The sequence below is a fragment of the Mytilus californianus genome, unplaced genomic scaffold (assembly GCF_021869535.1).
Source record: "Mytilus californianus isolate M0D057914Y unplaced genomic scaffold, xbMytCali1.0.p SCAF_9, whole genome shotgun sequence".
Taxonomy (NCBI): Eukaryota; Metazoa; Mollusca; class Bivalvia; order Mytilida; family Mytilidae; genus Mytilus; species Mytilus californianus.
Genome location: NW_026262745.1, coordinates 99456224 through 99464979, shown reverse-complemented (window position 1 = coordinate 99464979; position 8756 = coordinate 99456224). Strand labels below are relative to the sequence as shown.

Here is an 8756-nt window from a genome sequence, read left to right as displayed (position 1 = left end):
CACGCCCAGGACGTTGGGATTGGCATACCTTTTATTACCATTGTAGACTTTTTACTTTTTAAGTGTTCATTAAAATCAATCCACTCCCAGGACGTTGAGATTGCATACCTTTTGCGACTATAATTTGACTTTTTAGTAGACATCAGATTTTATCCACGCCCAGGACGTTGGGAAAACTAAGATTGTAATGCTGTAATAAGACTTTATAGTGGACATCAGAATAAACACACGAACAGGACGTTTGGAATGAAACCTTGTATGCCTTTAATATGATATTTATTGGACACCAGAATTTATTAACACACAGGACGTTGGGAATTCATACCTTGTATGACCATAATATGACTTTTAAATGGACATCAGATTATCACGCCCAGAATTTTTAAAAAACATTGTAGAAAAAAATCTTTATTTTGACTGTCCTGAACATCGTAAGAGCAATGCACGATCAGGACGTCTACTTGATTTTCATTGTATCAATAATGAATGACTTTTTTGGCACCACAAAATATATCCCCGCGTAGGTCGTTATATTGTATATTTGGTTAATACTATTAGGTCGTTTAGAAATATTTTCCACTGGACGTTTTCAAATCTTTCATTTACAAAATATATTAGGATTCATATTTTTTTCTGATTATGTCCTCATGAATGAAACAAAAGTAGAGAAAATTGACCCTATCTTATTTTACTGGAATAAACTGTGCCGTATGAATCAATTACAATTTAGTTGCCAAATAATAATAATAATAATACATTAATTTTAAATTATTCTTTTTAGATTGGTAGGCATACATATTACAACATTTCATACCTAATTCGTTTTATCTACAAATTCGTAAGAATGTTTATGTAACAATCATATTTAAACAAGCTGGTATCTTTATACTGAAATTTCTGTCAAGTGCATGTAATGCAATTAACGTATATATGTTTTTCATTCTTTGTAATATTCCATGTTATATATTTTGTTTATTACATTTTGTTGTGAGACTTATTTCAAAAATGTTATAAAACCTCATATTATTTTAAAATCTTGTTATACGTAGTAAATCAAAGATAATCTAAAGCGAGATAACTATGCCACATCTTAAATATATATTACAAGACACAATTATCTCTCCTTTACGTCCTCTCCGTGGACCAACGTGCTCAGCGATGACGTCCACAGCGATGATTACGCTGTTGACCCCTTAAAATTTTCAGACTGCTAAACAATAATGATTCACACATGCGCACTTGGAAAAGTATCTAATGTCCTATTAATTTATTATGGGCAAGTTGTGGCGAAAGGAATCGATTGTAGAACATACGTGCGTTGAAAACCCATTGGTGGCCTTGGGCTGTTTTCTGCTCTTTGGTCGGGTTGTTGTCTCTTTGGCACATTTCCCGTTCCATTCTCTATTCTATAAAACTATTATTCAATATTTAAGCGACATGCATATTTTTGTATATAATGGTTCGTGTTGCTCAGTCTTTAGTTTTCTATGTTGTGTTTTGTGTACTATTGTTTGTCTGTTGATCTTTTTTTCTTTTTTAGCAATGGCTTTGTCAGTTTGTTTTCGACTTATGAGTTTGAATGTCCCTTAGGTATCTTTCGCCTCCCTTGTCCATAGTTAACTGTTGTTATGAATTTTACGTGTCTGTTTTGTTATGATTTAAGCTGCGTCGGATAAAAAATCGACCTTATGCAAGTGCACGTATACATGTACATGTATACGACTTTGATTAATTTTGTAACATTCAAATACGAAATAAAAGATGAATTTGGCCTGTTTTGTAGGGTTCTTATATAGACTCAATTTTCAAACAGTTACATATATTGCATAGAGATTTTTCCAACTCGAAATAAGTTAACAGAGGTATTGATATTTATTTGCATAAGGTCGATTTCTATCCGACGCATTTTTTACGGCCTTTCGAAAGATTAACAGACCTATGTCTAGAAGGAGGTCAAAGTATGACTATGGTTCTCCTGGAAGGAATGAAGAAGTATAATATCCAGCGATGTTAGATAAAGTCGTATAATCAGCAACGAAAGATAGTGGTAGTAAAGAGAGAAACTTATCACTCGAAATTACTCCATCATTATTGTCTTCTGGTATTTACAACAAACTAACATAAAAGACTAGGAAGGACGAAACTTCAATTTTAACAACTCCAAGTAATACTGGTATATGCTTATTAAGCGGGTTTTTTCATGAGCTCGGTTGGTGATTTTGAAATACATCCGATGTTGTCAATTGTAGGTAAATGGGACCTGATAAACAACGGAAGATATGGAAAAGGAGGGACCTGTATTCCAGATAAGTCTGATGCTGGTAATGAACGTAGACATATAATCGTTTCCTGTACTTAGGCCCTGTCACAACCGAGCTGTGTGTCAAATGCATTAGCGGTGTTAAGCGCTACAGCAGGGAAATGATACGCTAATCTCGAATCAGCTGTTCCGCTTTGCATGATTGCTTTTTGAAAAAAATGGCCGTGTAAACTTTGATAAAATATGGAAATTCACGATCGCCCTCCGAATCTGTTCACGTTGTTATATATCCATTTTATTGCTGTTGATTGATCCAGCAGTCCCACATTACCCGGTGCTTGGTCATGGTCCTAAGGGTCTAGTCCTATAACTTATTATAAACACAATAGTATCTGTAAATGCAACTAGCACCTTTGGATCATAGAGAGTCATTTCCACATGAATGGACCCCCGCCCACCCCCCTTTGATCCAAACCATTGTGTGTTTGCGTTAACTACCTTCTTGTGGGACCAGTGCATTTAGTTATAAGCAATCTTCACTTTTTTGAATGGGATACCAGTAGAAATCAAAGTACTGAAGTACTGAACATCGGATGACCACAAGTTCTTGAGGATGGTCAAAAGCACTTGTCTCAGAAAAAAAAAACATATCTCTTTACCTGAAACTGATGTTAATGTACAGAGATATATTTTTTTCTAGACAAGTGCGTGCGAGTATGATGAATAAATGACAGGAAATTCAACTTCACCGTAATAACTATTATATTATAGTGATACAAATCAGTATACACTGATTTGTTGTTATATATTATATTAAAATAACAGTTACATATATATATGATTTGCATCCGTTTGTATATCATTCTATTCTACTGTTCTAATAATAGTGCAATGCAAGTGCATGGTGGACACTTTTCTGTAAAAATTCGATTTTTCTAAGATTGGATACGAGTAGGCATTCATATTTTCCCGCAAAAACAATTACAGAGTTACCGGTCCTGTCGCAAAACGTCTTTGAGATATTCTTCCGCATGCTTTAACACAATTTTTCGGTACGTGTGCATTGATATTATCAATGATTTTTTACTTATATATATATATATATCTAACTACAAAACATTTTCACATTATTAATTTATGTTGTAAACAAAAATATTTTTATCAGTATTCATTGAAGAGATGTATTTATATCAAATGACAAGGAATGTTATTTTGCACTCGTTTATGTGCGCATATTTATCATGTTTATAGATCGGTTACAAACCCAAAACTAATTTACATAATGGAAATCTAGGCGATAGCAATACATCGGAGTGACCTCAAGGTCATCGCGATGTAAAAAGTCCTGTTGAGAACACGATTTTTCGAACTTCTGAGTTTTTCTGGTTCCTCTCTTTTTTTTGGAACAGGTTCCCTAAATCGTAAGTGTCCGACTGGAGATTCGGCAAATGGAATTCTTTAAAAATATTTTTATCTTTACAGAATCTGAGTAAATCCTTCAAATTCACCTATTTCGGTTGTTTTTTTTTGTTTTTTTTTTTTTTGCTGTGCAAGTGTTAGCTAAGATTTAGGTCACGACAGAATAAAACACGGGAGAAACCTTTTTACCTGTGTCACATGTTAACAAAACAGATTATTATAAACCATTGGTGGCCTTCGGCTGTTGTCTGCTCTTTGGTCGGGTTGTTGTCTCTTTGACATATTCCCCATTTCCATTCTCAATTTCATAATTTATTTTTCTAAACTTTTAAGCGATGTTAAACATCAGTATTGCTTATAAATGCCATTGGTGATGATATGTAAACGTTTGGAGATAGTATCGTAAGCGAGATGTACAATCTTGAATAACACATATACAATGTATAGTAATTAGCATCCAGTCATAATCTTCTTGTTTTGTTTTTCTTATTTCATACGTATTTAGTATCATTGATATAGATAACCTCCATCTCACCCCCAAATTAACATTTACGTTTAAAACTGCTTTTTTATACATTTGGAAATAACTTGACCTAAGGAAAAATCAAAATTGATAAAAATGTCTATTTTTTCTTATTTTGTCCAAAGTTACAAGTGTAGCAAAATCATTCTTTTTTGAAGTTTTGATCTGAATTTTTTCTTAAGTAATCCCCTCATTTTATCGGGAGTTCCATATTTATTATAGACCAGTACTTTCAACCATGGAAGTAATATTTAAAAGGAATAACAACGACTAATTAGCATGTATATATGGCCTGCAGAGCTCTGTTTATTTCGATCTTAAAAACTGGAGAACATGGGTGGATCGTTTTCAATTTTAATATTTACAGACAGTTAAGACGCCATTTCTTAAAAATTTAAGAATATGATTGTACAAAAAATATGTTTGGACCCCCTTTTATTAAATATGAATAATCCAAGTCATGCGTGTATTCCAGTCAATTGACTTTTGTAAAACCTGATATTCACTTCGGCCGTCGGCCTCAATGAATATAAGTTTTTCAAAAGTCAATAAAACCGCATATTTACCTCATCAAAAGACAGTAATTGTATACTATCCAACATTTATATTGAAATAAGAAAGCCAGAAAAAGTAGAATAGTCATTTGCATTAAGCTGTTCTAATGATGAACCAAGATGTCGGACCCAAACCTTATCGCCGACGCTCAAATAGATAACAACATTCAACGTAGAGGATGCGTAACCTGGAACGGGAGCTAAGAGCTGACCCAGATTCTGACCATTCTTGACCATTTCGCAGTGAACAGCTCCATTAACGATAGAATAGATTGTTGTTGAGAATTGATACAATCCGGAAACAGGAGCTATAAAATGTCCTTGAAGGGGATCGTAACCATTTCCGTGATTTTCATGAATATGCTCAAATTCTATAGTCTGATGGGCTCCTAGGGTCCCACTTTGTTTCCGCCTGGCATAGAACCCAATAGTATAGCTTCCTCCTGTAAAGTACACAATATGTTAAATTCGTTTCGTTCTTTTCCTAAAACAATACAATATGTTAAATTCGTTTCGTTCTTTTCCTAAAACAATACAATATGTTAAATTCGTTTCGTTCTTTTCCTAAAACAATACAATATGTTAAATTCGTTTCGTTCTTTTCCTAAAACAATACAATATGTTAAATTCGTTTCGTTCTTTCCTAAAACAATACAATATGTTAAATTCGTTTCGTTCTTTTCCTAAAACAATAAAATATGTTAAGTTCGTTTCGTTCTTTTCCTTAAATAATGCTATGTGTGTTAATTATTTGTAGCCTTCTAATGTATTTCTAATTCATCTTTGGGGGAAGCATGGATTTTGAATAGCATCCATGAAGAAAATTTTGTTTAACCAATGTCGTTTTTATTTTTTATGTATAATTTTTTTTCAATTATCAGGCTGGGAAAATAATCTTTTCTTTATTATTTTTATTTTACACTTGCGGAAAACTGCGCGATTAGACTCTTTTTAGTATTATTTTTAAGCAAAAACGACAAATGTATTAAATCTAAATATTATGCAGCAAGAGTTTTTGGATTTAACCTGGTTTTATAGCTAGCTAAACCTCTCACTTGTATGACAGTCGCATCAAATTCCATTATATTGACAACGATGTGTGAGCAAAACAAACAGACACAACAGGTAAAAATGTCAAAAATAGAGGTACAGCAGTCAACACTGTGTTATCATCTTAATCACTATAAAAAAAAAAAAAAAAAACAAACAAATGTAACGAAGAAGCACAAAAAGGCATACATCAAATTTAACATCCTCATTTTGCTTATATTATACGATTTTATTTATCTATGTAAAATCCATCCATAAAGGATGGAAGGTTTTAAGTACTGGCGTAAAATCGCGCGTTTGAAATTCGCACAGGTAGACATAAAATAATTTTGTCGTTCAAAGTATGACGGGATACATAAATACAGAGTCACGTAAAAAGGATATCACAAAAAAACAGACTTAACAGTATAATATTGTCAATTATTATCCTAGTTTGAATAAAAAAGCCTTTCAACACAAGGTGATGTTGATGGATGGTAACGTCCAGCGTCAAATTCAATGCATATTCTAATTCAAGACGAGAACATGCTAATGTAATATGAATATTAACCTTCCTTTGTATTAGACCGACACGCTGAGTCGGATTTTTAACGTGCTAGTTCAAAAGGTAATTAACAGTCCACAGGAAAACATTTCATCCTACCAAGACACATTATTTTGACTCCGAGCCAACCAGTCTTTGCTCTCACTCCTTAATGCCACGTGCTTAGCGGAGAAGCATCAAATACCCATTTTATTTATTTTGCCCTTTATTTTTTGCCTTTTATTGTGCACTTTTTGTCCATTATTCTCTATTCTGTAAACCCCATCCAGACGTCCAGAATATGTTCTTTCATGATATTTCTAATATTGATTTTAACATATGAATTCAACATATGTAAACTGGTTGTCTCCCCTTGCAACATATGTGTTTTGGAGCGTATCACATTCATTACCACTGGGTCAGTTAGTGATAATATTGGTGGATGATCAGTCTACCTTTATACCATCTGCCCAGTAAATAGCCACACTAGGTATAGTGTCTGGCTGAGATCGTGTTTTTTCGACTGAATCGGTCCACTTTTTTCGAGTGTAGATCAGGTTTTTTCGAGTGATATTACATGCGATCAGATCGATTTACTGCTATTTCGCGAGTATATTAGTTTTATTCGTGACTGTTCATCATATTTTGAATGCTTATATGTTTTGAGAACAAAAGACGCACAATTTCCTTGTCGTTAACTTACAATTCAGTGTTTTATATTGTCCGTGTTTTTTCAATAGCAACATATAAAACGTCTGGGTTTTTCAGCAAATGGTCCGGGTTTTTTGAAGAAAATGTGAATATGAAAGAAGACATTCTTGACTTAAAACTGACTTTTCCTAGTCTGTAACTGTAATTTAGCGAAGGAAAATATTATATATTCTTAATAAGTCACAAAAACACATTACTATGTTGTTCAAATTTAACCTTTTTCAACTTTCTGTTCTGAAGACATTTTACTGAAACCTTGCGGTATTACGATGAACATGTATAAGGAATCACTGGGTCCTTTTTAAAACAGTCTTTAGAACCGAGTACAGTGACTCATAATCTTTTCAATTTCATTTTATGCTACCTTTGTTTTACAGTCAATAATATTGCATAATTGATATATATTACAATGACGAAAAAACATATGAGCAAGAAAACTAAGTAAAGCAGTAAAAAATCACCCACCCCCCCAAAAAAAACAAAAAAAATAAATTAAAAATTACAATAACATTTGAGTTGAATGCAATATCTAATAATAAATGGTAAACAACACAATTTGATGCGTCCGAAGCGGTTTTCTGGATTTACATTCATCCGGAACGCTCAAAGCCGAATATTTGAAAGCCAAGGATGTATAAGAACCGAAACATTTGAGGAGTATATGACCAAAAGGACCTAAAAAAAAGACAAATCATTCTAAGGTCAACTTTGCCTGACGGAGTTGAAACCTTAGTTTCTGTATCATTTTTCAATTTAAAAACGGACCATTTAAAAATGATTGATTGTTGGTTCCTTAACGTCCAATGGCAAATATTTCATGAATGTTCAGGACGAGAACAAATTCACAATAAATCCAATAGGTAGGTTATGTAACAGAGGACGTTCGGGATGAAGGTCGAGAAATTTACACTGACAGTGAAAATGAGGATATATTGGATAGGGACAGAAATTTAGCCTTGCAACAGGCCACCTACGGACCCCTCAAAGTGCTGTTGGAAGGGTTCTTACTGTGCAGTGAGCGTGTCACTCTCTCTCTCTCACTCTACTCGCCCCCATTCTGACCGGACGTGGCTGCTTACTTGAACATCCCGCACAGCCAAACGGACGCCCGACTTTAGCAAGGGTTTTACTGGCAGTCGGAGGAGGACATAAGTGACCATATTTCTATTCCCCAGTCCCCCTTGGAGGTAAACACTTTTAGAAAGGTTTGTTATTAATCATGTAGGTACCGAAGTACTGACTACTGAGCTGATGATAAACTCGGGGACTTATCCAATGTATTTGTTAAACAACGAAATAAATAATCTGTAAGCTTTAATACGATACTTTAGAAATAATTAAAAATCGAAAAGTGTATATAATATGCGTTCACTTCACCAATATACATTGTCAATTTTTATTCTTTTAATTTCTGTTGGAAATGAAGCTTTGCTGGTGCGACCAAGCATAGAATACGCTTGATCAGACTCCTCTTCACAGTAGGAGCAATTGAACATTGTTCTTGGTATCGATATGTAGAACGATAAAACATATTACCATCAAGACATATAGTAAATGAAACATTTAGAATGTGTTTTCTGTAAAAAAAAAAAAACACCCACACATTTACCCGCTTTACACACTATACTAAATTGTACGTACGTCTCTATTCAACATGTTTGAGCTCACATATGCATAAAGATTGTTCACATCACGAAATATTTACTGCATGAAATC

At 33.7% G+C, this 8756-nt stretch overlaps 1 pseudogene; it reads right to left on the bottom strand.

Annotated features, from left to right (window-relative positions):
* Positions 1–4507: 4507 nt before the first annotated feature.
* On the bottom strand, positions 4508–8427 carry LOC127714076 (complement C1q-like protein 4; annotated as a pseudogene).
* Positions 8428–8756: the final 329 nt, after the last annotated feature.